This window comes from Microcaecilia unicolor, chromosome 7 (genome assembly GCF_901765095.1).
Source record: "Microcaecilia unicolor chromosome 7, aMicUni1.1, whole genome shotgun sequence".
NCBI classification, from domain to species: Eukaryota; Metazoa; Chordata; class Amphibia; order Gymnophiona; family Siphonopidae; genus Microcaecilia; species Microcaecilia unicolor.
The window spans coordinates 8,999,859-9,011,510 of record NC_044037.1 but is presented as its reverse complement, the minus strand read 5'-3'; the positions used below and the strand labels follow the sequence as shown (position 1 = coordinate 9,011,510).

General features: G+C 43.8%; 1 long non-coding RNA gene across 1 annotated transcript; it reads left to right on the top strand.

The window, feature by feature from the left end:
* The first annotated feature begins 952 nt into the window (after positions 1–952).
* On the top strand, positions 953–11,281 carry LOC115473806. Its single transcript, XR_003942756.1, has 3 exons — positions 953–1,039; positions 1,260–1,262; positions 11,270–11,281. It is a non-coding gene; the product is annotated as an uncharacterized LOC115473806 (long non-coding RNA).
* Positions 11,282–11,652: the final 371 nt, after the last annotated feature.

Below are 11,652 nucleotides of genomic sequence, written 5' to 3'. Positions count from 1 at the left end.
TCATTGAGTGATTTAACAAATGGTGAAGGATCTTGGGATATGACTGAACTCAGGTCTAACCTTCGATCCTCATGGCTCCAAGGTTGTTCAGATGTAATTTTTGCATTTGAGGATGGTCCATCAATTACATTCTGATCACCAGGACTTGACACAGCTTCCTTACACTTGCATTCTGATGTGATTGGGTTCAAGTAATAGTATATTGATAAGTTTCTCATATGCATTGCTTTACTGTCTATAGTTCAATTCAAAATATGGTCATAAGACATATTAGAGGGTTGAATAAATGTGATCTATCACCCACGTTACAAAGGTACCGGTTGTGGTTTAAATTAGCATTTATTTTTAAACTGGATTGAATGTCGAACTAGTATACGCCATGTTAAGCATGTTCTTCGTCAAGAATTACACTTAAGATGCTGTTAAATGATAGTGTCTCTAAGGGAAATAAGCTTAATGTTTTCAGTGATAACTGAACAAGACCTGTGGAATTCTTTCCCCCCAGGGTTGTGTTTAGAATAGGATTGTATGTTCTTGAGAAAGAGGTTAAAAATTCATTTATTTCAAGAGGCATTTGGATAGGTTTGAGTCGTTGAAGAAGCTTGGGGGCTTGTGGGGATTATAGTAATGAGTTTTTATGAGTAGGGCTGTTATGACTGACTGGTAGATTGTTACTTGATGATATGTGAACAGGTGGTTTATTTATTTATTTTATTTATTTGTAGCATTTGTATCCCACATTTTCCCACCAATTTGCAGGATCAATGTGGCTTACATTTGCCATAATGGTGGTTGCCATTTCCGGGTAACAGAATTATAAATGGTATTGCGTTAAGGTGCATACATACATGGAACATAACATATATGGAACAGATCACGGTATATATATACACCATGTGCATGCATACATGGTAAAGAAGAATAAATTATGGTATTGCATGAAGGTTCCTGAGTAATAAATTGGATTGTAACAAACATTAGGTCATCGACTATAGAGAGACTCTATTCAACATCAGGTTTACAGTGGTATTGCTTGATCGTGATATGTAACTTGTTATAATTGACAGAATACATAATCAATAACGCCTGTGTTTACAAAGGCGCGCTATAGGCACGTTAGCATTTTTAATGTGCGTTAAACGCAAATGCGCGTCAAACGCTAACGCTCCTAAAGGAACGTATTGGGTTAGCGTTTAACACACCTTACCTTTAAAGGCACGTTAAAAATGCTAACGCGCCTTGGTAAACATACCCCTAAGATTGTTATTGTATGTTTTATTTTCTTAGAAAACGAGTGCATTTCCCTAATGAGAAGACAGCACAGCAGAATCATACCAGGCCCTATAACAGCACTACAGGACTGCTAGAGATCCCTGTACAGAAACTAAACTCTAGTAAAACCCTCAGTAGTAAATACAAAGCCTGGCCAACTACAAAATAAGGAACCACAAATTATAAAGAGAAGCATAAATAATATATTTTTAAAAGGTAATAAATATTACAATTTATTACCTCTAAGCTGGACTAACATGGCAACCACGCTACTTTATCCAAATAGAAACATGTAACTGGCAAGAAAAGAATGAACTGGAAATCCCCAAGTACATAAGTACATAAGTATTGCCACACTCGGACAGACCGAAGGTCCATCAAGCCCAGCATCCTGTTTCCAACAGTGGCCAATCCAGGTCACAAATATTTGGCAAGATCCCAAAAAAGTTAGGGTGGTGGACTTTGGTCCTGGGGAACTGAGGAACTGAGTTCGATTCCCGGCACAGGCAGCTCCTTGTGACTCTGGGCAAGTCACTTAACCCTCCATTGCCCCATGTAAGCCGCATTGAGCCTGCCATGAGTGGGAAAGCGCGGGGTACAAATGCAACAAAAATAAAAATGCTGCTTATCCCAGAAATAAGCAGTGGATTTTCCCCACAGTCAATTTAATACTGGTCTATGGACTTTAGGAAGCTGTCCAGACCTTTTTTTAAACCTTGCTAAGCTAACCGCCTTTACCATATCCTCTGGCTACGACTTCCAGAGTTTAATTACACGTCGAGTGAAGAAAACTTTTCTCCAATTTGTATTAAATTTACTACTTTGTAGCTTCATCGCATGCCTCCTAGTATTTTTGGAAAGAGTAAACAAATGATTCGTGTCCACCCGTTCCACTCCACTCATTACTTTATAGACCTCTATCATATCTCCCCTCAGCCGTCTTTTCTCCAAGCTGAAGAGCCCTAGACGCTTCAGCCTTTCCTATTAGGGAAGTCGTCCCATCCCCTTTATCAATTTCGTCACCCTTCTCTGTACCTTTTCTGATTCCACTATATCTTTTTTGAGATGCGGCGACCAGAATTGAACACAATATTCGAGGTGCGGTCACACCATGGAGCGATACAAAGGCATTATAACGTCCTCATTTTTGTTTTCCATTCCTTTCCTAATAATACCTAACATTCTATTTGCTTTCTTAGCTGCCGCAGCAGCACACTAAACAGAGGTTCAATGTAGAATATGTACAGTGGGGGAAATAAGTATTTGATCCCTTGCTGATTTTGTAAGTTTGCCCACTGACAAAGACATGAGCAGCCCATAATTGAAGGGTAGGTTATTGGTAACAGTGAGAGATAGCACATCACAAATTAAATCCGGAAAATCACATTGTGGAAAGTATATGAATTTATTTGCATTCTGCAGAGGGAAATAAGTATTTGATCCCCCACCAACCAGTAAGAGATCTGGCCCCTACAGACCAGGTAGATGCTCCAAATCAACTCGTTACCTGCATGACAGACAGCTGTCGGCAATGGTCACCTGTATGAAAGACACCTGTCCACAGACTCAGTGAATCAGTCAGACTCTAACCTCTACAAAATGGCCAAGAGCAAGGAGCTGTCTAAGGATGTCAGGGACAAGATCATACACCTGCACAAGGCTGGAATGGGCTACAAAACCATCAGTAAGACGCTGGGCGAGAAGGAGACAACTGTTGGTGCCATAGTAAGAAAATGGAAGAAGTACAAAATGACTGTCAATCGACAAAGATCTGGGGCTCCACGCAAAATCTCACCTCGTGGGGTATCCTTGATCATGAGGAAGGTTAGAAATCAGCCTACAACTACAAGGGGGGAACTTGTCAATGATCTCAAGGCAGCTGGGACCACTGTCACCACGAAAACCATTGGTAACACATTACGACATAACGGATTGCAATCCTGCAGTGCCCGCAAGGTCCCCCTGCTCCGGAAGGCACATGTGACGGCCCGTCTGAAGTTTGCCAGTGAACACCTGGATGATGCCGAGAGTGATTGGGAGAAGGTGCTGTGGTCAGATGAGACAAAAATTGAGCTCTTTGGCATGAACTCAACTCGCCGTGTTTGGAGGAAGAGAAATGCTGCCTATGACCCAAAGAACACCGTCCCCACTGTCAAGCATGGAGGTGGAAATGTTATGTTTTGGGGGTGTTTCTCTGCTAAGGGCACAGGACTACTTCACCGCATCAATGGGAGAATGGATGGGGCCATGTACCGTACAATTCTGAGTGACAACCTCCTTCCCTCCGCCAGGGCCTTAAAAATGGGTCGTGGCTGGGTCTTCCAGCACGACAATGACCCAAAACATACAGCCAAGGCAACAAAGGAGTGGCTCAGGAAGAAGCACATTAGGGTCATGGAGTGGCCTAGCCAGTCACCAGACCTTAATCCCATTGAAAACTTATGGAGGGAGCTGAAGCTGCGAGTTGCCAAGCGACAGCCCAGAACTCTTAATGATTTAGAGATGATCTGCAAAGAGGAGTGGACCAAAATTCCTCCTGACATGTGTGCAAACCTCATCATCAACTACAGAAGACGTCTGACCGCTGTGCTTGCCAACAAGGGTTTTGCCACCAAGTATTAGGTCTTGTTTGCCAGAGGGATTAAATACTTATTTCCCTCTGCAGAATGCAAATAAATTCATATACTTTCCACAATGTGATTTTCCGGATTTAATTTGTGATGTGCTATCTCTCACTGTTACCAATAACCTACCCTTCAATTATGGGCTGCTCATGTCTTTGTCAGTGGGCAAACTTACAAAATCAGCAAGGGATCAAATACTTATTTCCCCCACTGTATGCAGTGAAATATTAGAGAAGGAAACCAAAGAGCCCTGTGTACTAAGCCACGCTAGAGACGTGTTAATATTTTTAGCGTATGCGAACTGTGTAGAAGCCTATAATATTCCTAAGGGTGTCTACATGGTTAGTGTGCATTAAAAACGCTAGCGCAGCTTAGTAAACAGGGCCCTAAGCGAACAAAATACAAAGGCATAAAGAACACACGTCTCCAAAGCTGACATATTCCAATCGCTACAATCTTCCCGCATGTGAGCTCACCTCACGCCCTCGCCCCCCCCCCCCCCCCCCAGCCCTTCCATGACCCATCTCTCTCACTCTTCTTCCCCAGCTGGGGTGAACAGAGGGGCTTTGTTCCCTCCCCCTTCTCTCATAGTTAGGTTTATGTTCCCACCACTCTCTGCACCTGATTTTCAAGTCTCTACACAAACTTGCATCTTTCTCAGCCTCGCTGTTTACATTGCTCTTGCCAAACCAAACTAAAGGTGCAGCAGTGTCTTGCCTGGGCATCATTTCCAGCTCATGATGTTTTGGGAACTGATGGAGAAAAGCTGTATTTAGAGAGCTTGAATATATTGCTCTACTGGGGGCTGGACGCTCTCTAGCAGCCCATACCATGCGTTGGCTTCTTCCCAGTTGAAACCCCACTTAAAGGTGGCGGTTTTCGAAACCTTTATACGAGTAAACAGCTCATACGTCTTGGAAAAAGGGGCCACTGAAAAATGCCAATTCCTCTTCTATCTTAAAAACCCAAGTGGTTTAGCATTGCAGGAACTTTGACCTATGGTAAAATGGGCAGGTCTCCGGTGAAGGAGGGTGGAACCAGCCAGCCAGCTGCCAGTATGCAGCGGCAGTCAAAAAAGCAAATAGAATGCTAGAAATGATTTGGAAAAGAATGACGAATAAATTGGAGAACTGTATACTGTTGATCCACTCTGCAACTACAAAACTTTGCTACACGATTTATCTTCCACCAATGTTACTACACTCACATATCCCCTCTCCTCCAGTCACTCTGTTGGCTTATATCCATTTCCCAGAGTTGCCAAATGAAAAAAAAATTTCCCAGCCCAACCCGCACCCAAAAGGGAGCCCCAAAACAGCCCAAGCTGCTGAACAGACTATCTGAGGAGCAGGGGCAGGGGCGGGGGGTCCCACCCGTGCATACGGGCACACTTGCTCTGCCTCCTCTCCTCTTCCCACGTGGCTGCTCTGCTCCAACTGCTGCTACGCACTCTCTCCTCCAGAGCGACAATGCGTGATGAGGTATCAGCTGATGACCTCATCACCCATCTCACACTCCAAATTTGACCAATAGGGTGACAGTTGAGACAGAGCTGGAAGGAACCAAGTTTAGTGGCCGCTCAAAAATACAAAAAAAAAACGCCCAAAAAGTCGCAACCCGTGACTGTCAGAAAGCGCCAGTGGGCAGCTCAAAAACCCTAGCCAATTCCGCGGAAAATCACGGCATTGGCAACCATGCCATTTCCAGATGCAGTTGAAACTCCTCTTACTGACTTACAAATGCATTCATTCAGCAGCTCCTCAGTACTTCTCCTTTTGTATCTCTCCCTACGCTCCTCCCTGGGAACTCCTGTTGCAGAGTTAGGACATTTAAGTTGGATCGTTAGGGTATGCCTTTTTGAACAGATTAGTTTTTAGTAGTTACTGGTGGTCATATGTTGCTTTCAATCCTGACAAGAGGAAAAGGGTGAAGGTCTTCCACATTAAGTTGCTGAAGAAGTGGGTCCCCATGACTTTGGCCCGGAGGTCCAAAGAGATGACTTTGGCCCGGAAGTCCCAACAGAATCTGGACCCTTGCAAGTTCCATTTTGACAACCTGTTCTCCGTCTCACAGAAGGCCGACCTAGAGCAGTTGGTATGCCAGAAAGAAGATGTGTTTTCCGGAGTGCCAGGCTGGACCCACCTTGTAACTCATGATATTGTCACCGAGCCAGGAGTGATAGTTCGGCAACGTCCCTATCAAGTCCCACTATATGCCTAGAACAGACTTATTGAGTCAATACATCAAGCTTCAACTCTGGCCCTACTCAAATCTAGGCTAAAAGTCCACCTGTTTGAGGCTGCTTTTAACGCTTAACTGCTCATTCACCTCTTCAATAATCAGTCCCATAATCCTAATCCCTTATTTGTCCCGTTTGTCTGTCTTAAATAGATTGTAAGCTCTGCCTAGCAGGGCCTACCTCAGATGTTTTGTTTGCAGCGCTGTGTACGTGTAGTAGTTCTATAGAAATGATAAGTAGTAGTAGTTGTTGAGTACCGTATGCAGTACTGGTTGACCAATCTCCAAAAACATATATAGTTGACTTCCATATCTGAGGCATAGCTAGGTTTTGACGTCTGGGGGGGCAGACTTTTGTAAAATAGGCGCCAGAAGGGTAGGCCGGCCATAGCATGCTCCTGGTCCACAACGTGCTTCCTTGGTTAAGAACGATTGGTCTAGGCACATGCAGAAACACACCTGGTACAAAATAGGGAGACCACAAAAAACATTCATAAAAACTGAAATGGTGACCCCCCCCCCCCCCCCCCCATCCAAGAAAGCTAGGCTCTATAAGCAGTGCAATATCAGTACATGAGAAACAGAAATGCATTTTCTCCTGTACTCTACAAAATACTCTGACTATAGGGACTCCCCCTCACCCCCTTGTATTTGTGCAGAGATGTTTTCACCTAGTAAAGGGTCACCAAAACAGACATCAGATGCAGATGTGGTTCCATGTGTCCCAATGAAAGAAGAGTTTAATTTTACTTCCATTTAATTTCAGCATATTCCATCGTTATAACACCAGGCTTCCCAAAAGCAGATTACAGCAACAGTTAAGATCAAGAAACAGGATATTCTCACTGAAATTTGGCCATCTCTGTATAGTATAGAACGTTGTAGAAAAATGAGCACAAAATACAGAGATTATAACTGTGGTTTCTACCAGCTATAATAATTTTTTAGCTATTTTAGTGATGTTCAATTTTTATTTCCTGATATTTATATCTAGATATGGGAAGCTTTCAAATAAATTAAAAAGCTATCAAATAAGTAAAAAAGAAAACAAAATCGTTTGTCCTCCACCTTTTAAGGCACTATTGTGGATTAAAAACTGGTTGAAGGATAGAAAACAGAGAGTGGGGTTAAATGGGCAGTATTCACAATGGAGAAGGGTAGTTAGTGGGGTTCCTCAGGGGTCTGTGCTAGGACCGCTGCTTTTTAATATATTTATAAATGATTTAGAGATGGGAGTAACTAGCGAGGTAATTAAATTTGCTGATGACACAAAGTTATTCAAAGTCGTTAACTCGCGACAGGATTGTGAAAAATTACAGGAGGACCTTACGAGACTGGGAGACTGGGCGGCTAAATGGCAGATGACGTTTAATGTGAGCAAGTGCAAGGTGATGCATGTGGGAAAAAAGAACCCGAATTATAGCTACGTCATGCAAGGTTCCACGTTAGGAGTTACGGACCAGGAAAGGGATCTGGGTGTCGTCATTGATAATACGCTGAAACCTTCTGCTCAGTGTGCTGCTGCTTCTAGGAAAGCGAATAGAATGTTGGGTATTATTAGGAAAGGTATGGAAAACAGATGTGAGGATGTTATAATGCCGTTGTATCGCTCCATGGTGTGACCGCACCTTGAGTACTGTGTTCAATTCTGGTCGCCGCATCTCAAGAAAGATATAGTAGAATTGGAAAAGGTGCAGCGAAGGGCGTCTAAAATGATAGCGGGGATGGGACGACTTCCCTATGAAGAAAGACTAAGGAGGCTAGGGCTTTTCAGCTTGGAGAAGAGACGGCTGAGGGGAGACATGATAGAGGTATATAAAATAATGAGTGGAGTGGAACAGGTGGATGTGAAGCGTCTGTTCAAGCTTTCCAAAAATACTAGGACTAGGGGGCATGCGATGAAACTACAGTGTAGTAAATTTAAAACAAATCGGAGAAAATATTCATTTTTATTACATTTGTACCCCGCGCTTTCCCACTCATGGCAGGCTCAATGCAGCAGGTGATGGAGAGTTAAGTGACTTGCCCAGAGTCACAAGGAGCTGCCTGTGCCAGGAATTGAACTCAGTTCCTCAGGACCAAAGTCCACCACCCTAACCACTAGGCCACTCCTCCAATGCATAATTAAACTCTGGAATTCGTTGCCAGAGAACATGGTGAAGGCGGTTAGCTTGGCAGAGTTTAAAAGGGGGTTAGACGGTTTCCTAAAGGACAAGTCCATAAACCGCTACTAAATGGACTTGGGAAAAATCCACAATTCCAGGAATAACATGTATAGAATGTTTGTGCATTTGGGAAGCTTGCCAGGTGCCCTTGGCCTGGATTGGCCGCTGTCGTGGACAGGATGCTGGGCTCGATGGACCCTTGGTCTTTTCCCAGTGTGGCATTACTTATATACTTATGCCTATCCAACTGGAACAGCTTTGAGTAATCTTTTGCTATTGCTTTAGCATTTCCTATTGTTTTGAGTCAACTAAAGTCCGTATAAAGGACTAGATAGGGACACCCCATCTCCTGTTTTCTTCAATCTCCTTGGACATCACCCCTTGCTTCCCTGGCCCCCCTCCTCTCTGGGTCTCCCTTGCTTACCCCCCCCCCCCCCCCACTCTGAAATCTCCCTCTTACGTCCCTTGATGACCCCTCCTGTTTTGACTATCACCACCCCTCCCCTTTCTTTTTTTTTTTATTTTATGGGCTAAAAAAAGGCTGTGTGTACCCTCCCCCTCCTGTCCATCAATTGCCTTCTGTAACCCAACCCCCCTCCTGTCCATCCATCGCCTTCTGTAATGTAACCCAACCCAAACCCCGCCCCCCCCCCCCCCGGCCCTGAGAATTATATTTTATTTTTAGCTAGAACAGCTAGTGCCCAAGGAACCCTTCCAATTTCCATCCCACACAGTCGGTCAGCCTGCGGACTGCCAGCACAGCACGGGCGGTCCCTCGGCCTTACCTTACCCCAGAGAAGAGCTCAGCAAGTCTGTTCTGATCTTCTGGGAATCCTTAATAAAAATGATATCAAGGTGGTGGAACCAAACAATGGAGGTTAGCCCAGTGTTGCTGTTCGGGCACTTGGAGGGGGGGGGGGGGTCCTTCAGTGGAGGATTTTGCTCTTCCACTGGTCCTGGCCTCTTCTATCTAATGCCTCTGAGGAAGGCTGCAGTAGAGAGAAGAGGCTGGGACCAGTCGCAGGGCAGCCTCTGGGAATCGCTGCCGCCAGCTTTGGATAAACGAGAAAGAAAAGGTAAATTGGTGGATGGGGGCTGAGGAAAGAAGGGGGGAGATGGCAGGGCGGTGGTGGGGGAGCAGTGGCAACTCATTCCTCGCCTCAGGCAGCAGATTGTCTTGGGCTGACCCTGCTTACACCCAATATTCCCTCTAAGTGAAGCGCATCAGCGATTGCTCATACATTTTAGGAGCATCAGTCACAGATTTAAAAATGTTTTTTTTTTTGTGCTATATACAGAAATTCATTGCTAATATACTGGCGCTCAAAAATTGTTGGTTTTTAAGATTTGTTGCTCAGACGAAAAAACATTTGCACACTCCAGGCCACTCCTTAGAGGAAACATCGCGGACAACCAAACAATTGCATCCAATTCCATCTTTGGGTACGTTCCAAGTCCATCCAGCATATACTGGTCGTTAGATTCTACAATTCAGGTCATTGTATAATTCACAAGCAAGTAGACAAGATAAAGTGGGGGATTAGTTAGCAGAACTCTAAACACCAGCATAAAGATTTTAAATTGCATCCTAGTTGTACAGAGACCAATGATGGTCCTTCAGAAATGGGGTTACCCGATGAGATACTGAGCATGGCATAATAGTTCCATGGCTGAGTTTTGAATGAGGTATGGTGGGATAAACCCCCAGATGGTCTACACCAGGAGGTAAGGCTGTGCCAGGTGTCTTTTGGGGTGAAGATGGCATACTTTTATTTATGTTATGCAGGGGTTTTATGTAACGACATGTGATGGAATTTAGGGGTGGGAGTGTGGGTGGGTTTTGATGATTTTACTGGCCTGGTATTTTACTGATATTGTAAATTGCCTCAAGCTCTCTGTAGAGATGATTAACAAATCACAATAAATGAACAATTATGTTGTAATTGAGACATTAAATGCAGAGTGATAGCAACAGGAAGAGCATTCCTGTAATCCAGGTGACTAAGAACAAACAAACAAAGGAATAAATGAAGATCTTTCTTTTCCATGTAAGGGCGGATGGACTGGATTTTCCCTAAAAAGAAGAGGAGCGTGGTAGCCGTGTTCACAATAGAATCCCCCAGGGACAGAGACAGACACCTTAAAAGCCTGACTGCATCCTTCAAACAGAAAGGCTACAACCCCAAAATAATCTCCAAGAATATTGCCTCCTCCCTCAAAACACCCAGGGAGAATCTGCTACAGTACAAGGAGAAAAAAGCCACAGACAGAATCCCCCTTGTAGTGACATACAATCCAGAGCTGGAAAAACTGAGGAAAATCATAAGAGATCTACAACCTATACTCCAGGAGGATGAATTACTGAAAGAGATATTCCCATCCCCACCAGTACTGGCCTTCCGACAGCCACCCAACTTAAAACACAAGCTAATCAGAAGTAAACTTCCATCACAGACTGAAAAGGAACAGAAGGGCACACTTCCCTGTAATTTATCCAGTTGCAAACTATGCCAAAATATTTCACAGGACCCCAAAGTCATCCACAAAGGAAAGATATTCAACATAAAGGGATCTTTCACTTGCTCATCTTCCAATGTGGTATATATCATTCAGTGTAAAAAATGTAACGAAGGATGCTATATTGGAGAAACAGGCCAGATGCTTAAGACAAGATTCAATTTACATAGACATCATATGAACAATACTGGTGCCAGTAGGGTTCCCACACCTGTTGGTCAGCATTTTACAGGACCAGGACACTGTACCAGTGACTTCACAGTGAGAATCCTGAAAGGTAACTTTAAAACAATACAGGAACGTAAGACCTTTGAAGTCAGAATGATTGAATATTTTAACACCCAACAAAAAGGACTTAACAAGGATCTGGGGTTCCTAGCCCATTATAAACCATAAAGCTGCATTTCTCTGTTGATCATCCCACCCCTCACCTATCCACACCCATCCTGTTAGAATATCAATGATATGCTTTGATGTCCCCATGCATACCTCTGACCCACCCCCATCCTTCCACCCTGTCAGACTGTCATAGTAATGCTTGAATGTTTTCACTTATATACACTGTCAGCTAGCACATTTGCTTATTTCCGATCTGAGGAAGAAGGGCAACCTTCGAAAGCTAATCAAGAAATGTATTAAGTTATGTCCAATAAAAAAGGTATCATCTTATTTTCTTTTCCATGTTTTATTTTGTTTGATTTCTATAGATTCTACATGGAATGTTGCTATTCCACTAGCAACATTCCATGTAGAAGTCGGCCCTTGTAGATCAGCAATGTGGCCGCGCAGGCTTCTGCTTCTGTGAGTCTGACATCCTGCACGTACGTGCAGGACGT